Raw genomic sequence first — 12,453 nt, forward strand, 5'->3', positions numbered from 1 at the left:
TTTTTCAACAACCTTTTTGAAGCCCATTCACAGACTAAGCTATCAAATGAGAACGAGTGTTTTTGAGACAAGTGTAAGTGCACTTTGGTATGTTGTTGGAGCCATTACTTAGCACAAAAGAATATATCTAAGTAGTTGTAGAAACAACACAGGATTATATTGAGATAAAAGGTACTTTAATTCTAATTTCATTGTTAGAATTATTTGCTTTAAGTTATCTGTGTAGTTGTATGAATAAAGTTGTATAAAATATTAATGTTTAAAAATAAAAATTCTGTCTTTAGTGTGCCTGAAAGTTGTTATAATTCCAGGTAGTAATTATTTAGTTATACACAATAATTTCCACATTTTATATCAATAGTTTCTGCATTTTAAAATCAAGAAAACCATAGCATATTTATTTCACTGTTATGAATGCATTATAATTATTATATAAACATCCAGTAATTAATACAAATTTCAACAAGGTATGACTGCAAGTAATTACAAGTGTGTATAATTGTACTTAACAATCCATTTTGTTTCCTCATAAAATGGTTTGTTTTCTTTTTATCTTCGTCTTTTAATTCATTGTACATATTTTGAGTGACACAGGAGATTATATGTTTAATTTGTGGTGGGCACTGAATGTTTCTATTCTTTCCTTTTCTGATTGGTTCATCATTTCAATTTCTTATTCCTTTTATTCTGAAATACACAGCTCAAGCAACAGACTTACCAAATCAGAAATTATTTAATTCAGATTTATCTATTTTGCTGAAATAATTAATCAAAAATACCTTATCCCTTATACTTCCCACTGTGCCAACTGCATAAGCAGAATCCTCACCTGTAACAGTCATTGCACATGTAAGGAGCCTCTGAGCATTAGTAACTAAGAAATGCAGGAAAATAAATATGCACTCATGGGAAATTCCTATCATAGTGGGGACTTTATCTTCTGGGTTATTTGCGCTCAAATTAACTTTTCATTTTAGGCAACTAGTGAACTGGTGTAGAAAGATAAAGTTTAGTTTTCCAATATTTATATCCTAAAATTATCTAACATCTCTCTCTCTCTCTCTCTCTCTCTCTCTCTCTCTCTCTCTCTATCTATCATCTATCTATCTATCTATCTATCTATCTATCTATCATCTATCTATCTATCTAAAATTTAAGTTAGAAGTGTTTATGTCAAATACTGACTTTTTAAAAGATTTGTGCACTTGTGGTTGGTATTGTGGAGTAACAGTTAAGTTGCCGCCTGCAATGCCAGCATCCTCAACTGAACAATTTCCGATTTCAACTCCTTGCTAATGTGTTTTAAAAATCGGCGAAATATAAACTGAGTGTTTGCACCACTGCATCCCGTTGGGAAATGCAGAAAGTTTCATGACCCAGGCTTTGAACTGACCCACCCCCCTGCCAATGTAGACAATTGAGGAATAAGCCAGTGGATTAAAGATCTTACTGTATCTCTCATGCTCTCTCTCCCTCTGTCTCTCTCTATTTCTCTTTCCCCCTCTCTCTCTTTCCCTCACTCTCTCCCCCTGAAACTCTTCCTTTAGAATAAAAACAAAATAAAATCTTAAAGTGACAATAGTAATAAATATTTATACACCTAAGAGATATTCTTAAGCTTTCTTTTTAAATTAGTAAATGCTTCCCAGAGGAATCATAGTAAATACATTTATCATCCACTACATCCCAAGTATTATTGCAATCCTTACCACAATATCATGAAATAGTTTCTTTCACTTCATTTGTAAGGAAAGAAATTCAAGTGATAAATAAAATTTCTAAAGTTTTGCAAATAAAATGTGTATTTGCAATTATTTGAAACTAAACCTCTCTTGGAAGTTTAAAAATTGCTTTGTTGTTCAATTATTATTATTATTACAAAATCAAAAAATCCACTAATTGTTATAGTTAACTATTATTATAGAACATTTAGGAAAATTAATTTACATATACTCCAAAGACTGAGCAGTAGTTATTAATAGTTTGTCAACTGCTGGTAGCAGTTGAATAATGCACTTAATTATTCACATCGTGTTAGAAACAGTCTGTTATCATAACTTTTAATCAAAGTAAAAAAAAAGAATCACTTATTTTGAACCTTGTTAATAGCATTAAACTTCCCTTTTCACATAGAGAGTACCTAGATTTCTGCTGCATCGTAAGCAGCATTTTAAACATTTCCCCCAACTACAAGTTTAAAATTCTATTACAATCCATTTTGTGAAATATTTAACTTATTTTTCCTTTTGTTGTTTGATCCTTTCCTGTTTACTTGCTTCCAATAGTGCATTTCTGTGCCTATTTGCATTTTAAGCAGTTCTGTTAGTATATATTCTAGAAGCTACATCAAACATGAGAAGCATTTTCTAATCTTCCACCACCTTCTGATGTTCACACACTGATATTTACTATTGATGAGCCCACAATCACTGCCTTCATGTATGCCTCTAAGTTTATTATAGATAAAGTGAAAGATGAAACAAACACAGATGTGTCTATTCTTATACTCATGGCACAATCTTCTTATTCATGTTTTGCACAGATAAATGCCACATACAAGTCATTCATATATTGAGTCAGAAAAGCAAGAAATAAAATGAGGTTACTTGGATACACTCAGTAGCAAAAGTAATTATCAGTATTGGATATATCATTAGTGAAATATCAAGAGTGGATAGATTACCAAATATCAGTATTGGATAGATAATTGCCATAATAATCTGGTTGTTTTCCTATCTGGATATGTTCATACAGATTTTTGCATGATTAATGAGAATTAGTACTGCTAACTTATTTTGAACGTTTGTTATAAAAACATGATGTGTACTGGTCCAGCTAACACTGTGCATGAACTCAGCAAGTAATTGTTCCCCTGTAACAAATTGACAGGGTTCATCCCAGAGCTGCTGTTCCAGGGTCTTTCAATAGAATACAATACAGGAAGTAGAACCTGAGAGTAATGTGCCCTGCAGAGGTGACCGGGAAAAAAATCAGACTAAAGATTCTTTTATAAAAGTAAACTTACAATACATAAATTTTATTCACAATCAATGAATTTTTTTAACTCATGTTGGTGTTCAGCTTATAAAATTTCGTAAAGATTTTTGTTTAAGAATCTATATTGGGGTGCCCGGCGGCGTGGCCTAGCGGCTAAAGTCCTCGCTTTGAACACACTGGGATCCCATATGGGCGCCGGTTCTAATCCCAGCAGCTCCACTTCCCATCCAGCTCCCTGCTTGTGGCCTGGGAAAGCAGTCGAGGACGGCCCAATGCATTTGGGACCCTGCACCCAAGTGGGAGACCCGGAAGAGGTTCCTGGCTCCTGGCTTCGGATCGGCGCGCATCGGCCCGTTGCGGCTCACTTGGGGAGTGAATCATCGGATGGAAGATCTTCCTCTCTGTCTCTCCTCCTCTCTGTATATCTGACTGTAATAAAACAAATAAATCTTAAAAAAAAAAAAAAAGAATCTATATTGGGCCAAATGTGGTGGCCTGGCAGCTAAAGTCCTCACCTTGAATGCGCTAGGATCCCATATGGGTGCTGGTTTTAATCCTGGCGGTCCTGCTTCCCATCCAGCTCCCTGCCTGTGGCCTGGGAAAGCAGTGGAGGATGGCCCAAAACCTTGGGATCCTGCACCCATGTGGGAAACCTGGAGGAAGCTCCTGGCTCCTGGCTTCAGATTGGGTCACCTCCGGCTGTTGGCGGTCACTTGGGGAGTAAATCATCGGATAGGAGACCTTCTTCTCTGTCTCGCCTCTTCTCTGTATATCTGACTTTCCAATAAAAATAAATAAATCTTTTAAAAAATAATCAGAACAATAGCCAGGAGCCCTGAGCTGTCCGCAGGAACAGAACAGCAAACTTACTTCGGGACTAGGGAGGGGAACTTTCTCGGGTCCTCGTTTGGTTCCTACTTTGGGTCCCCAACCTCTCTGGCAATGACCATCAGGATCGCTCTGGAAACCCCTCAAAACAAACACACAAGCAAACAAAAACTCAAGAATAGAGAACAACAAGGAAAGCTTAGAATTAGGAAATGGCCAGAATGGATTCACTTATACCTTACTAGGTGGGACACAAGGATTAGTTACTCCTCACTAGGGTACTGAGGATTTCTCTGCATACCTCTCCTAAATCTGTTCTGCACCTAAACTGTTGACATATGTCCTGTTGGAGTTTTAAGCCAGTCTAGACTTCCCGAAAAAAAAAAGCCAGGTTCAGCAAAATTATGCTTCAACGCTGTAAAATGCTAAATACTATAATGAAAATAGACAAGAGACAGCTGAATAGTAATCTATAGCGATTTTAAGGTGTATAGAACCCGGTTGTATATAAACTAAAATTGAAATGTCAATGAAGGAGTCGCAGGATGTGTTAAAGAACTTTCATTTTTTTTTCAACATGCTGGTTACTCAATGTTATGCCAATTAATGCCATAACGTTATAAATTGTTGCTAATGTTATGTTGGGGCTTTTAATTGATCGGGATGATACTCTGCTGGCTCTACTTTCAGACCAGAGATGGTCTCCCCAACAAGCTGTTGAACTTATCTGGACAATAAGATGCTGGACTCTATGCTTGGTACATGCTTGCAATGAAAGAATCTCATGTGAACTTGAACTGTGGCAATGCAACAAGGTGGAGGAACCCACCATGGGGGGAGGGTTTGGAGAGGGATAGGGGGAATCCCAGTACCTATAAAACTGTGTCACATAATGCAATGTAATTAATCATAATCATAATAATTTAAAAATTTTAAAAAAATCTGTATTATTTAGAATCCTATAGCCACTACCATAAACAGGTATTGGAACATTTTCATCCGTCATGAAAAGTCCCTGGTGCTACTTCTTGGTTTTAATCCAACTTGCCACTTGCATCCGATAGTAACTATTGTGTTTGTGTTTGTTTTTCCTAAACATATGTTTTTTTTTTTAATGGATTGAGTTACATGGTATGTGGCTACGTAGGTATGGTTTCTTTCACTGAGCCATATTACTTAAAATTCATCCATGTTGCTCAATTGACTGCATTCCATTATACAATGATAGTTTTTTCATCTATTCATCAGTTGGTGAACTTATATTTGCTTGCAGTTTTATTGTCTATGAAGGAAGCTCTCATAAGTACTTTCATACAAATTTTTATTGAACCTAAGTTTTCATTCTTTTTGGTTAGACAGATAGAAGTAGTAAGATTAGCGTATATGGTGAGCATGCAGTTATCTGATAAGAAACTGTCAAACTGGTTTCCAAAGTATGTATACATTTGCATTTCAGCTAGCAATCTGTGTGAGTTCATTGCTATCCTGCATCCAGACACATCCTTCATCAACATTTGCTTGCTTGATTTTCAGGTTAGTTTTTTTTTTGTAGGTTTGTAGAGGTGTGTAGTAGGTTTGCAGAGGTTATCTCACTGGGATTTTAACTTGTATTTCTTAAATGACAAATGATATGAATTACTGCTAGCATGAATTGTGTGTTTACACCTCCTAATTCAACGGAAATATTGATAGGATTGAATTTACATTAACCACTTTGTGTCTTGCTGCTTTGCTTTTTGTTTACCCCATCCATTCTTTGTCCCAATTTTCCTTATCATTTGTTTTCTTTTGGATAAAGTGAATAATTTTATGAGTGCACATTATCTCCTTTGTGGATGTGTTAATTCTCTTTTTAATTCCTTTATTGTTTATTTGGAGATATATATTCTAATTTTTGATTTACTGCAATGTAACTTAAATGTGAACTTTAGCACTTCACATATACCATGGAACATGAGAAACATGCAGTAGTATAGTTCTACTTCTCCCATTCCAGCTTTGCTATTACTTTAGCATAGATTTTGCTTGTGTGCATGCTCACAATTCCATTATATGTCGTATCTCTTTGTTTAGACAGTAAGTTGAAAGATTAGTCACTTACGAAAATACTGTGTGTTTATCTGGTGTTACTACTCATGGTGCTCCCCACACCACTGCCAAGGCGCATGTTTTCATCTGGTGTGATTTACCCTCTGACTGAAGGGCTACTTAGTAGTAGTTTATGTCTTCTGGTGCTGAACTATTTTCACTTCTGTGTGTCTGAAAGAGTCTTAATGTCACCTTCATTTTTAAAGGTTTTTTTTTTTTTCAGAAATAAATATCTAGCTTGGAAATGTTTTGTTTCAATACTTTAAAGATATGGCTGTAATGTCTTTCAACACGATTTATCCTATTGCAGAATCTGATGCTATACTTTGCTTCTCTGATGATAACACACATTTTTTCCTCTACCTGATTTTGGTGATTTTCTTTTTGTCACTGATTTTTTTGTTGTTGTTGAAAACATGCCTTGTAATCTCCTTTACACTTCTTGTATTCTCACTAGGATGGATGTGCGGTGGAAGACAATACATCTACATCTTTCGTGTGTTGAAAGTGAAAAATGGTTAAAATTCTTGTATGAGTATAAATGGGTTTTTGTTTTTGAAATTTATTGATCCTCATGGATCTCTGGGTTTATGGTTTTTATCAGACTTCTAATTTTAAACTATTTCTTGAGGATTTTGTGTTTGTTTATGCTTCATCTCTCTGCCTTTCAGGATTCTGATTTCAGAATCCTGTGTAAATTTGACACATATCTCATTGATGCTCTGTTCATTTTTAATTCTACTTTCAGCATTTCGTTTTGGATATTTTCTCTTACTGTATCTTTAAACTCATTACCTTTTTTCCTTCTATCATTCCTAATGTGTGATTTTTTCTTATATATTACTTTTACTTTTTTTTAATGATACAGTTCCATAGGCTCTGACAGTTCACATATTCTTCCCCAACCTCCTTTTTACCCGCCCCCAATGATTTCCCCTCTAGTATTGCAATGGGTAATCATTCATTAATGACAGTGCTAAGTTCATCCTCTCTTGAAATGTTTCCCAACATTGTAGGCATGAGCAATGTCAGAGAGTTCAGCATCCTACTGTCAGGCTTTATTCAACAGTTTTACTGGGAGTCCATCTTTCGTCTGGATGCAGAGATGCCTACTGCACTGTCTCCACATCTGGGCATGTCAGTCTCCACTATGCTTCTATTATACATCCCTTAAATACAGAGCCAGAAAACACAATTCACAACAGGGATAAAAACAGAAAATTCACATCAACATCCTACAGAATGACCATTGTGTCACTAAAGTGATGAAAAAGAAAATCAAATTGATGCTATTGCATGACCCATGAAGCACTGAAGAAATGGCAATAGAAATGAAAATATAAATGCTCATAAGATGTAGCCAAAACAGTTTTGAAAGGAACATTTACAAAACTCAGGTACTTACAAACAGCCAAATTATCTTATCTGAGTGCTCTATGATGAATCACAAGAACCTGCTGAAAAAGACACAAATGAATAGGAAGTGCAGAAAGGTAAAAGTCACAGCAAAAATAATTGCATTTGAAACAAAAGCACTACAAATTGAAACAAGAGTCATTCCTTAAGAAGATGAGCAAAACAACTCCTAAGCCATATTAACAGTACATCACAAGAAGACAATCCCTTAAAATTAGAGAAAAGAGATTCAACTTTCTACTCTTTACATGGGTCATAGCACTGTTGGAATGGGTAAAAGTAGATTCTAATTTTTTGTTGACTGGGTATATTTAGAGTATACCTTTTTTGGAGTCTACCCTCATTGTTTAGTAGAGAGGCATTCTGTTGATTATATTTTTTTAATTCTTTGTACTCTGGTCTCCATTATATCTTTCATTTGTGGGGTTACACATGTATTTTTATTCTCCTTTATTATTATCTTTTGTTTTGTATTTTCAAATGGAGTTGTCTTATAATAGAGTGAGCATATATCTGTTCTTTTGGGTTTGGCTCATTTCACTTAGCGTGATGGTCTCCAGTTGGGCCCATTTGGACTTAAATAATATAATTTCATCCTTTTTGAGAACTGAAGTATTTTATAGAGTAGATGTACCACAGTTTCTTTATCCAGTCCTCTTTCAATGGGCATTTGTGTTGTTTCCATGTTTTTGTGATTGCTTGTGCTACAATGAATACAGAGGTTCAAGCTGCTTTCTTATGTATGTGTGTTAAATCTTTTGATATATTCCTAGGAGTGGGATGGTTGGATCAGAGGGTGGGTGGGTGAATTTTCATTGTTTGTATTCTCCACATTGAGTGCCATACTGGCTGTACAAGCCTGCCCATCCCACTAGCACTGGAGTAGGGTTCCTTTTTCCCGCATCCTCGTCAGCAGATGTTGTTGGTGGTTTTCTGTATGTGGGGCATTCTCACTGGAGTTAACTGAAACATCAGTGTTGTTTTTAGTTGAATTTTCCTTATTGCTAGGGAACTTGAGCATTTTTTTTTTCATGTCTGTTAGCCATTTGGATTTGTTGCTTTAAAAAGTGTCTGTTCATTTCCTTCACCATTTCTTAGCTGGTTTATTTGTTTTGTTTTTATGCTCCAACTGTTCCCATCCCAAAGTTCTCTGCATTCTCAATTACACCTGTCTTTCCTGGTCCACTATCTTGTCATCAGGACCCTAATGTATTATTGACCTTATGCAATGTGTTTTACATGCTAGACAAAATCATTTGAACATTTTGTTGATCTTTACTTTTCTTTCATCTCTCATGTCTCTAATTGAATTTTTGAACTCATGAATTGCAAGTATGATAACTGTTGTAATGCATATGTGCATTAATTCATGCATTTGTGTACATTTAGTTTGGTTTCGATTACTTGTAGTATAGTTTTAATTTTTGCCTCAAATGAGTTTTTTTTCCTATTTATTTGCCTTTCAGTTATATTAGTCAGTTTTTGATTTCTGTAACACAACACCATAAGTAAACTAACTTTATAAAGGAGATATATCTTGAAGAAAAAGAATTAATTACCAAAATTATTTGGCAATTCGGATGAGATCCAAGAAGCTTTGCATACTGTTACGTTGGGCACAATATATTTTCTGGCATTCTTGTGAACATATGTGAGACATATTTGCAGGATATTTTCATTTATAAATAGGTGCTTGAGAACAGATATCCAGTGTGGCAGTTAGTCACCTGCATCTTGCACTGGAGTGCTTGCACTTGACTCCTGATTTGATCCCTGATTCCAGCTTATTACTAATGCAACCCCAAGAGGCAGTAGTGATGACTCTAGCAATTCCATGTTTGTTACTCACAGTGGGGAATCTGGGTTGAGTCTCAGGCTTACAACCTTTGGCCAGTCCAGTCGTGGGTACAGTCATTTGGAAAGTGAACCAAGCAATAGGAAAAAAGTGTATTCCTTTCAGGGTCTGTGTACAAGCCTGGAGAATTGCTCATTCTAGGTTTCATCATCCTCATTCCTTAAGCAAGATTTCTTTGTGTGCTACACTTGGTGGCCTGTTAATCATTGACTCAATCAATCTGATGGGTGGAAATAGATTTTTTTTCTTGTCCTGCATTAGTATGTGAACTCTTAACCTAAGTAAAGTTTTTTTTTTTTTTTTAAGAGCATTAGGTGGGTAGTTGTGATAATGTTTAGCAAAAGCCTTAGGGAGCTTTTGAAATGAAGAAACATATGAATTTCTTATAATTTGCTGCATTAATATGGATCTTTAAAATGTAGATTGTATTTAAATTTCACGGAAACTTTTTTCAACAGTTGTCTTCCATTGTCTTATTAAATTTTGCATTTTTAATTTTATGAACGAATGTGTTCATTTCTGTGAATTTGTGGTAAATAAAAAGCATCAGATATTTAATGTTCACTGTGCCCTTTGAGATTAAAAAAGATAATCCATACTTTTCTTTTCATGGTAGTTGCACTATTATATTAAATATTTTATTCTAAATTATTGTATTTTTGTTCTTGATACCTAGAACAAAGGCTATCAGCAAAATAGAATAAAAATCAAAATTAATGTCGTAATGTGTAAAGGGAAAATAAATTTTCCATACATGTTCTGAAAAAATTTGTAGGCAATATGACCATGGTAAACTGTTTCATAACACATATAAAGAATTATTACATGAATATTTAAATATTTATTATTGTGTTACCAATAATTATATTTCAGAAGAAATATAATTGTGAGCTTTACTGTATTTTGAAAAAGAAACAAAAACACAATATTATGAGCATGTGAACAGGGCAATTAACGAATGAGATAAGTTATCCATTTCCAGGGCTTATGACATACATCACTTACCAAGAATAGATAAACCGGGTAGAGCAAGGAAATTCAATTCACTGGGGGAATATTCAGTGATAAGGAATGTAGACAGATAGATAAGCAATTAGAATATGTTTAGGGGAAAATCAGTTGTTCACCTATTTCTTAATAATGAAGAAAGATGACGTCTGGTTTTAAATTTTGTATTCTAAATATAAGCACCTATTTTCTACTCTTTAATAATTTAATCAAAAATCACTCTGACTACGTGTAAAAAGCTTATAATATTGAGGTATTATCAGTCTAAATTAACTGCTATAGCACCAAAATAAATCCCAAACAGCCTCTTTTTTTTATGTCAAGTGGAAAATAGTGTAGCATTCCGTCACTGTCTTCATGTAATTGTTTTCAAACATTAACAGAGGTATAAACAAAAGTGATTCTGCATGTCTTTACAGAAGTTTTCAATGGTGTTTAGACAAAGCTCATAAAGCTTAGCTAAGGCATACACAATCTTTCTGAGAGATAGATTATTCTAGGTTTTATAGTTTTTATTTTATTAAGTAAACAAGAATTGATTAAATCATTTGGCAAGATTTGTCAGTACCCAGCTATACATCCCACACAATGTCAGTTTTCCAATGAGACAGGAAATACAGTAGAATTTCTTATTCCAGTAGGCAAATAGCCAATGACATGGAAGGTTTGTTCGTACTCTCTGAACTTGGAGATTTATACAGCTAGTGATAGGTATATCAGATGAATTAAAGAAGGAAGTAAACTTTTATGTCCACTAATAGTTATATTTCTGTTTTCTGTTTCACAGACCACCAATTTGCAGCTATAATTTTGTGCTTACAGAAAGAAAAGAAATGTTTCTGGAGCCAGATGTGTGTGTCATAAAGAAAATATAAAATACTTTCTTCTATCAAAAGTAATAACTTAGCAGTGAATTAAAGAATCTTCAAATGGGAGCAGTTCAGTGTTTCAGAATGCACCATTAAACTGTGATTCAGATATTTCTCTGTCTTGACCAAATTCTTTAAAGCAAAAATATAGATAATAAAATACATGACATAAAGCATTCTGAATTCATTTTAAAATTTTTATTTCTGCTTACTGTGTCTGCTTATTACTTCCAATATTTAGCGCTGAGTATTTGCTTCAACTTATTAGTAATAATTACAACTTCAAAAGCAGAGAATCCCACTGCTTCAGTACATGGCCTAACTGGTACCGTTCCATATAAAACTGCAGTAGTAAAAGATGTGAGTGAATTGCTTCATTTCTAAATTTGTCACTTGGAAATACCATTTTAATTTATGTGAATTTTGTAAACATGAATATACTTTCTGCTCAATGATATTCATGGCATTTTAAATAATGCTTTGTCAATAAGATTTTGCTTCTTTATAGCACAATAAACAGCTCAAGGGTCTGGCAAGATTAGGTCCTAGATTGATTATTTACTAACAGTGTGGTCTTGAGTAAGTTTATTCACCTCAACATGCCTGAGTCACCTCAAGAATTTTGTTAAGGCTGAGTCAATAAGACTTTAAACAGTTTGTCTCCATTACACTAACACTTATGATGATGTTAGTTATGGTAATATATGTCACTGTGTTCCTGGAACATATTAATTCTTTTTAAAATGACTAGAAATGTGATATCCACTGAAACAAAGATTTTCTTATTCATACAAGATTGTACAGAGTCAGAATTGAAACCTATGAAATTAGAACCCATGTTCTTAATCATGTGTTTCTCCAAATTTCAATATGAGTCAGATGACAAGTATGTTAGTAAAATGGTTCACATTCAAAAATAACCATGGAGAGGTCTTTGCCTGTTAAATCCTGATTTTCTTGGCTTTGTCTCTGTCGTTTTCAGGTCTGATTCCTCCCAAGATTTATTCTCTGTAAGTTTCTAAATCACTTTGTCAGCTGCAGCCAGGCTCTGGGCTCTTCATTGTCTAAAATGGTCATTTTGTTGGCTGGTCTAACGAAGTGTCATCTTTTCGTAGTTTGAAGATGGCAGCCTCCTTGTTGCATCTTCACCTGCTCTTTCTGTTGTCCTTGAGCATCTCTGCAATCTCTTCTGACTCCAAATTTTTGCCTGTGTTCAGATCACCAGCCTGACTAGAAGAAGGTCCATGCTTATCATTTATCTTTAAAGATCCTTTCTCCAAATACACATTCCAAGCTATTAGGGACTAGGGTTTCAACTTGTGACTTAAGAGGTAAGTCAACAGGCAGCCCATAACTTGTGCTGTGAACCCATTATTCCCAGTAGAATTCTTA

The sequence above is a fragment of the Ochotona princeps genome, chromosome 3, assembly GCF_030435755.1.
Source record: "Ochotona princeps isolate mOchPri1 chromosome 3, mOchPri1.hap1, whole genome shotgun sequence".
Classification (NCBI taxonomy): Eukaryota; Metazoa; Chordata; class Mammalia; order Lagomorpha; family Ochotonidae; genus Ochotona; species Ochotona princeps.